Source organism: Schistocerca serialis, chromosome 11, assembly GCF_023864345.2.
Source record: "Schistocerca serialis cubense isolate TAMUIC-IGC-003099 chromosome 11, iqSchSeri2.2, whole genome shotgun sequence".
NCBI classification, from domain to species: Eukaryota; Metazoa; Arthropoda; class Insecta; order Orthoptera; family Acrididae; genus Schistocerca; species Schistocerca serialis.
The window spans coordinates 21479754-21492234 of NC_064648.1; positions in this window are offsets into that span (position 1 = coordinate 21479754).

Consider the following 12481-nt stretch of genomic DNA (forward strand, 5'->3'; position numbering starts at 1 on the left):
GGACTCACAGGACACGTTCAAATCAAAGAAAGTTAGAGTGTCAGTCCTCTTGTACTTAAGTCGGCATTGTGCCTATTGTATTTAAGTCCGATGCAATATCTGTGTTTTATCGTCAATAAGGAGGTCCAAGGTATACAGTCAACCTGAAGTGAAGCGTCGCAATCTAAAACTGGACTCCCAGGAGAGGTTCAAATCACAGAAAGTTAGAGCGTCAGTCCTCTTGTACTTAAGTCGGCATTGTGCCTTTTGTATTACATTCGGATCCAATATCTGTGTTTCATCGTCAATAAGAAGGTCCAAGGGATACAGTAATCCTGAAGTGAAGCATCGGAATCTAACACTGGACTCACAGGAGAGGTTCAAATCATAAAAATTGGAGTGTCAGTCCTCTTCTACTTAAGTCGGCATTGTGCCTTTTGAATTTAATTCCAATGCAATTTCTGTGTTGCATCGTCAATATCAAGGTCCAAGGGATACAGTAAATCAGAAGTGAAGCATCGGAATCTATACCTCGACTCACAGGAGAAATTCTAATCATAGATAGTTAGAGTGTCAGTCCTCTTGTACTTAAGTCGGTATTGTGATTTTAAATTAAGTTCGGATGCAATTACTGTGTTTCCTCCTCAATATGGTCCAACGGATACAGTAAACCTGAAGTGAACCATCGGAATCTAAAACTGGACTCCTAAAAAAGGTTCAAATCATTGAAAGTTAGAGTGTCAGTCCCCTTGTACTTAAATCGGCATTGTGCCTTTTGTATTAAATTCGGATGAAATTTCTGTGTTTCGTCGTCAATAAGAAGGTCCAAGGGATACAGTAAACCTGATGCGAAGCATCGGAATCTAAAACTGGACTCACAGGAGAGGTTCAAATCATTGAAAGTTAGAGTGTCAGTCCTCTTGTACTTAAATCGGATTTGTGCCTTTTGTATTAAATTCGGATGCAATTTCTGTGTTTCATCGTCAATAAGAAGGTACAAGGAATACAGTAAACTTGAAGTGAAGCATCGGAACCTAAAACCGGTCTCCCAGGAGAGGTTCAAATCATAGATTGTAAGAAGTGTCAGTCCACTTGTACTTAAGTCGGCATTGTGCCTTTTGTATTTAATTCGGATGCAATTTCTGTGTTTAATCGTCAATATGAAGGTCCAAAGGATACAGTACACCTGAAGTGAAGCATCGGAATCTAATACTGGATTCACAAGACAGGTTCAAATCATAGAAAGTTAAAGTGTCAGTCCTCTTGTACTTCAGTCGGCATTCTGCCTTTTGAATTTAATTCCGATGCAATTTCTGTGTTTCATCGTCAATAAGAAGGTCCAAGGTATACAGTAAACCTGAAGTGAAGCATCGGAATCCAAAACTGGACTCACAGGACACGTTCAAATCATAGAAAATTAGAGTGTCAGTCCTCTTGTACTTAAGTCGGCATTGTGCCTTTTGTATTTATTTCCGATGCAATATCTGTGTTTCATCGTCAATAACGAGGTCCAAGGGATACAGTAAGCTTAAAGTGAAGCATCGGAATCTAAAGCTGGACTCACAGGAGAGGTTCAAATCATAGAAAGGTAGAGTGTCAGTCCTCTTGTACTTATGTAGGCATTGTGCCTTTTGTATTAAATTCGGATGCAGTTTCTGTGTTTCATCGTCAATAAGAAGGTCCAAGAGATACAGTAATCCTGAAGTGAAGCGTCGGAATCGAAAACTGGACTCACAGGAGAGGTTTAAATCATAGAATATAAGAAGAGTCAGTCCTCTTGTACTTAAGTGGCAATGTGATTTTGATTTTAATTCCGATGCAATTTCTGTGCTTCATAGTCAATAAGAATGTTCAAGGTATACAGTAAACCTGAAGTGAAGCATCGGAATCTAAAACTGGACTCACAGGAGAGGTTCAAATCCTAGAAAGTTAGAGTGTCAGTCCTCTTGTACTTAAGTCGACATTGTGCCTTTTGTATTAAATTCGGATGCAGTTTCTGTTTTTCATCGTCAATAAGATGGTCCTAGGGATACAATGAACCTGAAGTCAAGCATTGGAATCTAAAACTGGACTCACAGGAGAGCTTCAAATCATATAAAGCTAAGGTGTCAGTCCTCTTGTACTTGAGTCGGCATTGTGCCTTTTGTTTTAATTTAGGAAGCAATTACTGTGTTTCATCGTCAATAAGAAGGTCCAAGAGATACAGTAAACCTGAAGTGAAGCATCGGAATCTAAAACTGGACTCACAGGAGAGGTTCAAATCATAGAAAGTTAGAGTGTCAGTCCTCTTGTACTGAAGTCGGCATTGTGCCTTTTGAATTTAATACCGATGCAATTTCTGTGTTTCATCGTCAATAAGAAGGTCCAAGGGATACAGTAAATCTGAAGTGAAGAATCGTAATCTAAAACTGGACTCACAGAAGAGGTTCTAATCATAGAAAGTTAGAGTGTCAGTCCTCTTGTACTTAAGTCGGCATTGTGATTTTAAATTAAGTTCGGATGCAATTACTGTGTTTCATCGACAATATGGTCCAACGGATACAGTAAACCTGAAGTGAACCATCGGAATCTAAAACTGGACTCCTAAAAAAGGTTCAAATCATTGTAAGTTAGAGTGTCAGTCCTCTTGTACTTAAATCGGCATTGTGCCTTTTGTATTAAATTCGGATGCAATTTCTGTGTTTCGTCGTCAATAAGAAGGTCCAAGGGATACAGTAAACCTGATGCGAAGCATCGGAATCTAAAACTGGACTCACAGGAGATGTTCAAATCATTGAAAGTTAGAGTGTCAGTCCTCTTGTACTTAAATCGGATTTGTGCCTTTTGTATTAAATTCGGATGCAATTTCTGTGTTTCGTCGTCAATAAGAAGGTACAAGGAATACAGTAAACTTGAAGTGAAGCATCGGAACTTAAAACCGGTCTCACAGGAGTGGTTCAAATCATAGATTGTAAGAAGTGTCAGTCCACTTGTACTTAAGTCGGCATTGTGCCTTTTGTATTTAATTCGGGTGCAATTTCTGTGTTTAATCGTCAATATGAATATCCAAGGGATACAGTAAACCTGAAGTGAATCATCGGAATCTAAAAATGGATTCACAAGAGAGGTTCAAATCATAGAATGTTAGAGTGACAGTCTTCTTGTACTTATGTCGGCATTGAGCCTTTTGAATTTAATTCCGATGCAATTTCTGTGCTTCATAGTCAATAAGAAGGTTCAAGGTATACAGTAAACCTGAAGTGAAGCATCGGGATCTAAAACTGGACTCACAGGAGAGGTTCAAATCATAGAAAGTTAGAGTGTCAGTCCTCTTGTACTTAAGTCGGCATTGTGCCTTATGTATTAAATTCGGCTGCAATTTCTGTGTTTCATCGTCAATTAGTAGGTCGAAGGTATACAGTAAACCTGAAGTGAAGCTTCGGAATCTAAAACTGGTCTCACAGGAAAGGTTCTGAACATAGACAGTAAGAAGTGTCAGTCCTCTTGTACTTAAGTCGGCATTGTGCCTTTTGTACTAAATTCGGATGCAATTTCTGTGTTTCATCGTCAATAAGAAGGTCCAAGGGATACAGTAATTCTGAAGTGAAGCATCGTAATCTAAAACTGGACTCACAGGAGAGGATCAAATCATAGAAAGTTAGAGTGTCAGTCCTCTTGTACTTAAGTCGGCATTGTGCCTTTTGTATTAAAGTCGCATGCAATTTCTGTGTTTCATCGTCAATAAAAAGGTCCAAGGGATACATTAAACCTAAAGTCAAGAATCGGAATCTAAAACCCGACTCACAGGAGAGGTTCAGATCATAGATAATTAGAGTGTCAGTCCTCTTGTACTTAATTCGGCATTGTGCCTTTTGTATTAATTTCGGATGCAATTTCTGTGTTTCATCGTCAATAAGAAGGTCCGAGGGATACAGGAAACTTGAAGTGAAGCATCGGAATCAAAAACCGGTCTCACAGGAGAGTTTCAAATCATAGAATGTATGAAGAGTCAGTCCTCTTGTACTTAAGTGGCATTGTGCCTTTTGTATATAATTCGGATGCAATTTCTGTGTTTCACCGTCAATAAGAAGGCCCCGGGTATACAGTAAACCTGAAGTGAAGCATCGGAATCTAAAACTGGACTCACAGGAGAGGTTCAAATCATAGAAAGTTAGAGTGACAGTCCTCTTGTACTTATGTTGGCATTGTGCCTTTTGAATTTAATTGCGATGCAATTTCTGTGCTTCATAGTCAATAAGAAGGTTCAAGGTATACAGTAAACCTGAAGTGTAGCATCGGAATTTAAAACTGGACTCACAGCAGAGGTTCAAATCATAGAAAGCTAGAGTGTCAGTCCTCTTGTACTTAAGTCGGCATTGTGCCTTATGTATTAAATTCGGCTGCAATTTCTGTGTTTCATCGTCAATTAGAAGGTCCAAGGTATACAGTAAACCTGAAGTGAAGCTTCGGAATCTAAAACTGGTCTCACAGGAAAGGTTCTGAACGTAGACAGTAAGAAGTGTCAGTCCTCTTGTACTTAAGTCGGCATTGTGCCTTTTGTACTAAATTCGGATGCAATTTCTGTGTTTCATCGATAATAAGAAGGTCCAAGGGATACAGTAAACTTGAAGTGAAGCATCGGAACCTAAAACCGGTCTCAACGGAGAGGTTCAAATCATAGATTGTTAGAAGTGTCAGTCTGCTTGTACTAAGTCGGAATTGTGCCTTTTGTATTTAATTCGGATGCATTTTCTGTGTTTAATCGTCAATAAGAAGGTCCAAGGGATACAGTAAACCTGAAGTGAAGCATCAGAATCCAAAACTGGACTCACAGGACACGTTCAAATCAAAGAAAGTTAGAGTGTCAGTCCTCTTGTACTTAAGTCGGGATTGTGCCTTTTGTATTTCAGTCCGATGCAATTTCTGTGTTTTATCGTCAATAAGGAGGTCCAAGGTATACAGTAAACCTGAAGTGAAGCGTCGGAATCTAAAACTGGACTCCCAGGAGAGGTTCAAATCATAGAAAGTTAGAGCGTCAGTCCTCTTGTACTTAAGTCGGCATTGTGCCTTTTGTATTACATTCGGATGCAATATCTGTGTTTCATCGTCATTAAGAAGGTCCAGGGGATACAGTAATCCTGAAGTGAAGCATCGGAATCTAACACTGGACTCACAGGAGAGGTTCAAATCATACAAATTGGAGTGTCAGTCCTCCTGTACTTAAGTCGGCATGGTGCCTTTTGAATTTAATTGCGATGCAATTTCTGTGCTTCATAGTCAATAAGAAGGTTCAAGGTATACAGTAAACCTGAAGTGTAGCATCGGAATCTAAAACTGGACTCACAGGAGAGGTTCAAATCATAGAAAGTTAGAGTGTCAGTCCTCTTGTACTTAAGTCGGCATTCTGCTTTTTGAATTAATTTCCGATGCAATTTCTGTGTTTCATCGTCAATATCAAGGTCCAAGGGATACAGTAAATCAGAAGTGAAGCATCGGAATCTAAACCTCGACTCACAGGAGAGGTTCTAATCATAGAAAGTTAGAGTGTCAGTCCTCTTGTACTTAAGTCGGCATTGTGATTTTAAATTAAGTTCGGATGCAATTACTGTGTTTCATCGTCAATATGGTCCAACGGATACAGTAAAGCTGAAGTGAACCATCGGAATTTAAAACTGGACTCCTAATAAAGATTCAAATCATTGAAAGCTAGAGTGTAAGTCCTCTTGTACTTAAATCGGCATTGTGCCTTTTGTATTAAATTCGGATGCAATTTCTGTGTTTCATCGTCAATAAGAAGCTCCAAGGGATACAGTAAACCTGATGCGAAGCATCGGAATCTAAAACTGGACTCACAGGAGAGGTTCAAAACATTGAAAGTTAGAGTGTCTGTCCTCTTGTACTTAAATCGGATTTGTGCATTTTGTATTAAATTCGGATGCAATTTCTGTGTTTCATCGTCAATAAGAAGGTACAAGGAATACAGTAAACTTGAAGGGAAGCATCAGAACCTAAAACCGGTTTCATAGGAGAGGTTCAAATCATAGATTGTAAGAAGTGTCAGTCCACTTGTACTTAAGTCGGCATTGTGCCTTTTGTATTTAATTCGGATGCAATTTCTGTGTTTAATCGTCAATATGAAGGTCCAAGGGATACAGTAAACCTGAAGTGAAGCATCGGAATCTAAAACTGGATTCACAAGAGAGGTTCAAATCATAGAATGTTAGAGTGACAGTCTTCTTGTACTTATGTCGGCATTGTGCCTTTTGAATTTAATTCCGATGCAATTTCTGTGCTTCATAGTCAATAAGAAGATTCAAGGTATACAGTAAACCTGAAGTGAAGCATCGGGATCTAAAACTGGACTCACAGGAGAGGTTCAAATCATAGAAAGTTAGAGTGTCAGTCCTCTTGTACTTAAGTCGGCATTGTGCCTTATGTATTAAATTCGGCTGCAATTTCTGTGTTTCATCGTCAATTAGTAGGTCGAAGGTATACAGTAAACCTGAAGTGAAGCTTCGGAATCTAAAACTGGTCTCACAGGAAAGGTTCTGAACATAGACAGGAAGAAGTGTCAGTCCTCTTGTACTTAAGTCGGCATTGTGCCTTTTGTACTAAATTCGGATGCAATTTCTGTGTTTCATCGTCAATAAGAAGGTCCAAGGGATACAGTAATTCTGAAGTGAAGCATCGTAATCTAAAACTGGACTCACAGGAGAGGATCAAATCATAGAAAGTTAGAGTGTCAGTCCTCTTGTACTTAAGTCGGCATTGTGCCTTTTGTATTAAATTCGCATGCAATTTCTGTGTTTCATCGTCAATAAAAAGGTCCAAGGGATACATTGAACCTAAAGTCAAGAATCGGAATCTAAAACCCGACTCACAGGAGAGGTTCAGATCATAGATAATTAGAGTGTCAGTCCTCTTGTACTTAATTCGGCATTGTGCCTTTTGTATTAATTTCGGATGCAATTTCTGTGTTTCATCGTCAATAAGAAGGTCCGAGGGATACAGGAAACTTGAAGTGAAGCATCGGAACCAAAAACCGGTCTCACAGGAGAGTTTCAAATCATAGAATGTATGAAGAGTCAATCCTCTTGTACTTAAGTGGCATTGTGCCTTTTGTATATAATTCGGATGCAATTTCTGTGTTTCACCGTCAATAAGAAGGCCCCGGGTATACAGTAAACCTGAAGTGAAGCATCGGAATCTAAAACTGGACTCACAGGAGAGGTTCAAATCATAGAAAGTTAGAGTGACAGTCCTCTTGTACTTATGTTGGCATTGTGCCTTTTGAATTTAATTGCGATGCAATTTCTGTGCTTCATAGTCAATAAGAAGGTTCAAGGTATACAGTAAACCTGAAGTGTAGCATCGGAAATTAAAACTGGACTCACAGCAGAGGTTCAAATCATAGAAAGCTAGAGTGTCAGTCCTCTTGTACTTAAGTCGGCATTGTGCCTTATGTATTAAATTCGGCTGCAATTTCTGTGTTTCATCGTCAATTAGAAGGTCCAAGGTATACAGTAAACCTGAAGTGAAGCTTCGGAATCTAAAACTGGTCTCACAGGAAAGGTTCTGAACGTAGACAGTAAGAAGTGTCAGTCCTCTTGTACTTAAGTCGGCATTGTGCCTTTTGTACTAAATTCGGATGCAATTTCTGTGTTTCATCGATAATAAGAAGGTCCAAGGGATACAGTAAACTTGAAGTGAAGCATCGGAACCTAAAACCGGTCTCAACGGAGAGGTTCAAATCATAGATTGTTAGAAGTGTCAGTCTGCTTGTACTAAGTCGGAATTGTGCCTTTTGTATTTAATTCGGATGCATTTTCTGTGTTTAATCGTCAATAAGAAGGTCCAAGGGATACAGTAAACCTGAAGTGAAGCATCAGAATCCAAAACTGGACTCACAGGACACGTTCAAATCAAAGAAAGTTAGAGTGTCAGTCCTCTTGTACTTAAGTCGGGATTGTGCCTTTTGTATTTCAGTCCGATGCAATTTCTGTGTTTTATCGTCAATAAGGAGGTCCAAGGTATACAGTAAACCTGAAGTGAAGCGTCGGAATCTAAAACTGGACTCCCAGGAGAGGTTCAAATCATAGAAAGTTAGAGCGTCAGTCCTCTTGTACTTAAGTCGGCATTGTGCCTTTTGTATTACATTCGGATGCAATATCTGTGTTTCATCGTCATTAAGAAGGTCCAAGGGATACAGTAATCCTGAAGTGAAGCATCGGAATCTAACACTGGACTCACAGGAGAGGTTCAAATCATACAAATTGGAGTGTCAGTCCTCCTGTACTTAAGTCGGCATGGTGCCTTTTGAATTTAATTGCGATGCAATTTCTGTGCTTCATAGTCAATAAGAAGGTTCAAGGTATACAGTAAACCTGAAGTGTAGCATCGGAATCTAAAACTGGACTCACAGGAGAGGTTCAAATCATAGAAAGTTAGAGTGTCAGTCCTCTTGTACTTAAGTCGGCATTCTGCTTTTTGAATTAATTTCCGATGCAATTTCTGTGTTTCATCGTCAATATCAAGGTCCAAGGGATACAGTAAATCAGAAGTGAAGCATCGGAATCTAAACCTCGACTCACAGGAGAGGTTCTAATCATAGAAAGTTAGAGTGTCAGTCCTCTTGTACTTAAGTCGGCATTGTGATTTTAAATTAAGTTCGGATGCAATTACTGTGTTTCATCGTCAATATGGTCCAACGGATACAGTAAAGCTGAAGTGAACCATCGGAATTTAAAACTGGACTCCTAAAAAAGATTCAAATCATTGAAAGCTAGAGTGTAAGTCCTCTTGTACTTAAATCGGCATTGTGCCTTTTGTATTAAATTCGGATGCAATTTCTGTGTTTCATCGTCAATAAGAAGCTCCAAGGGATACAGTAAACCTGATGCGAAGCATCGGAATCTAAAACTGGACTCACAGGAGAGGTTCAAAACATTGAAAGTTAGAGTGTCTGTCCTCTTGTACTTAAATCGGATTTGTGCATTTTGTATTAAATTCGGATGCAATTTCTGTGTTTCATCGTCAATAAGAAGGTACAAGGAATACAGTAAACTTGAAGGGAAGCATCAGAACCTAAAACCGGTTTCATAGGAGAGGTTCAAATCATAGATTGTAAGAAGTGTCAGTCCACTTGTACTTAAGTCGGCATTGTGCCTTTTGTATTTAATTCGGATGCAATTTCTGTGTTTAATCGTCAATATGAAGGTCCAAGGGATACAGTAAACCTGAAGTGAAGCATCGGAATCTAAAACTGGATTCACAAGAGAGGTTCAAATCATAGAATGTTAGAGTGACAGTCTTCTTGTACTTATGTCGGCATTGTGCCTTTTGAATTTAATTCCGATGCAATTTCTGTGCTTCATAGTCAATAAGAAGATTCAAGGTATACAGTAAACCTGAAGTGAAGCATCGGGATCTAAAACTGGACTCACAGGAGAGGTTCAAATCATAGAAAGTTAGAGTGTCAGTCCTCTTGTACTTAAGTCGGCATTGTGCCTTATGTATTAAATTCGGCTGCAATTTCTGTGTTTCATCGTCAATTAGTAGGTCGAAGGTATACAGTAAACCTGAAGTGAAGCTTCGGAATCTAAAACTGGTCTCACAGGAAAGATTCTGAACATAGACAGTAAGAAGTGTCAGTCCTCTTGTACTTAAGTCGGCATTGTGCCTTTTGTACTAAATTCGGATGCAATTTCTGTGTTTCATCGTCAATAAGAAGGTCCAAGGGATACAGTAATTCTGAAGTGAAGCATCGTAATCTAAAACTGGACTCACAGGAGAGGATCAAATCATAGAAAGTTAGAGTGTCAGTCCTCTTGTACTTAGGTCGGCATTGTGCCTTTTGTATTAAATTCGCATGCAATTTCTGTGTTTCATCGTCAATAAAAAGGTCCAAGGGATACATTAAACCTAAAGTCAAGAATCGGAATCTAAAACCCGACTCACAGGAGAGGTTCAGATCATAGATAATTAGAGTGTCAGTCCTCTTGTACTTAATTCGGCATTGTGCCTTTTGTATTAATTTCGGATGCAATTTCTGTGTTTCATCGTCAATAAGAAGGTCCGAGGGATACAGGAAACTTGAAGTGAAGCATCGGAACCAAAAACCGGTCTCACAGGAGAGTTTCAAATCATAGAATGTATGAAGAGTCAATCCTCTTGTACTTAAGTGGCATTGTGCCTTTTGTATATAATTCGGATGCAATTTCTGTGTTTCACCGTCAATAAGAAGGCCCCGGGTATACAGTAAACCTGAAGTGAAGCATCGGAATCTAAAACTGGACTCACAGGAGAGGTTCAAATCATAGAAAGTTAGAGTGACAGTCCTCTTGTACTTATGTTGGCATTGTGCCTTTTGAATTTAATTGCGATGCAATTTCTGTGCTTCATAGTCAATAAGAAGGTTCAAGGTATACAGTAAACCTGAAGTGTAGCATCGGAATTTAAAACTGGACTCACAGCAGAGGTTCAAATCATAGAAAGCTAGAGTGTCAGTCCTCTTGTACTTAAGTCGGCATTGTGCCTTATGTATTAAATTCGGCTGCAATTTCTGTGTTTCATCGTCAATTAGAAGGTCCAAGGTATACAGTAAACCTGAAGTGAAGCTTCGGAATCTAAAACTGGTCTCACAGGAAAGGTTCTGAACGTAGACAGTAAGAAGTGTCAGTCCTCTTGTACTTAAGTCGGCATTGTGCCTTTTGTACTAAATTCGGTTGCAATTTCTGTGTTTCATCGATAATAAGAAGGTCCAAGGGATACAGTAAACTTGAAGTGAAGCATCGGAACCTAAAACCGGTCTCAACGGAGAGGTTCAAATCATAGATTGTTAGAAGTGTCAGTCTGCTTGTACTAAGTCGGAATTGTGCCTTTTGTATTTAATTCGGATGCATTTTCTGTGTTTAATCGTCAATAAGAAGGTCCAAGGGATACAGTAAACCTGAAGTGAAGCATCAGAATCCAAAACTGGACTCACAGGACACGTTCAAATCAAAGAAAGTTAGAGTGTCAGTCCTCTTGTACTTAAGTCGGGATTGTGCCTTTTGTATTTCAGTCCGATGCAATTTCTGTGTTTTATCGTCAATAAGGGGGTCCAAGGTATACAGTAAACCTGAAGTGAAGCGTCGGAATCTAAAACTGGACTACAAGGAGAGGTTCAAATCATAGAAAGTTAGAGCGTCAGTCCTCTTGTACTTAAGTCGGCATTGTGCCTTTTGTATTACATTCGGATGCAATATCTGTGTTTCATCGTCATTAAGAAGGTCCAAGGGATACAGTAATCCTGAAGTGAAGCATCGGAATCTAACACTGGACTCACAGGAGAGGTTCAAATCATACAAATTGGAGTGTCAGTCCTCCTGTACTTAAGTCGGCATGGTGCCTTTTGAATTTAATTGCGATGCAATTTCTGTGCTTCATAGTCAATAAGAAGGTTCAAGGTATACAGTAAACCTGAAGTGTAGCATCGGAATCTAAAACTGGACTCACAGGAGAGGTTCAAATCATAGAAAGTTAGAGTGTCAGTCCTCTTGTACTTAAGTCGGCATTGTGCTTTTTGAATTAATTTCCGATGCAATTTCTGTGTTTCATCGTCAATTTCAAGGTCCAAGGGATACAGTAAATCAGAAGTGAAGCATCGGAATCTAAACCTCGACTCACAGGAGAGGTTCTAATCATAGAAAGTTAGAGTGTCAGTCCTCTTGTACTTAAGTCGGCATTGTGATTTTAAATTAAGTTCGGATGCAATTACTGTGTTTCATCGTCAATATGGTCCAACGGATACAGTAAAGCTGAAGTGAACCATCGGAATTTAAAACTGGACTCCTAAAAAAGATTCAAATCATTGAAAGCTAGAGTGTAAGTCCTCTTGTACTTAAATCGGCATTGTGCCTTTTGTATTAAATTCGGATGCAATTTCTGTGTTTCGTCGTCAATAAGAAGCTCCAAGGGATACAGTAAACCTGATGCGAAGCATCGGAATCTAAAACTGGACTCACAGGAGAGGTTCAAAACATTGAAAGTTAGAGTGTCTGTCCTCTTGTACTTAAATCGGATTTGTGCATTTTGTATTAATTTCGGATGCAATTTCTGTGTTTCATCGTCAATAAGAAGGTACAAGGAATACAGTAAACTTGAAGGGAAGCATCAGAACCTAAAACCGGTTTCATAGGAGAGGTTCAAATCATAGATTGTAAGAAGTGTCAGTCCACTTGTACTTAAGTCGGCATTGTGCCTTTTGTATTTAATTCGGATGCAATTTCTGTGTTTAATCGTCAATATGAAGGTCCAAGGGATACAGTAAACCTGAAGTGAAGCATCGGAATCTAAAACTGGATTCACAAGAGAGGTTCAAATCATAGAAAGTTAGAGTGTCAGTCCTCTTGTACTTCAGTCGGCATTCTGCCTTTTGAATTTAATTCCGATGCAATTTCTGTGTTTCATCGTCAATAAGAAGGTCCACGGTATACAGTAAACCTGAAGTGAAGCATCGGAATCCAAAACTGGACTCACAGGA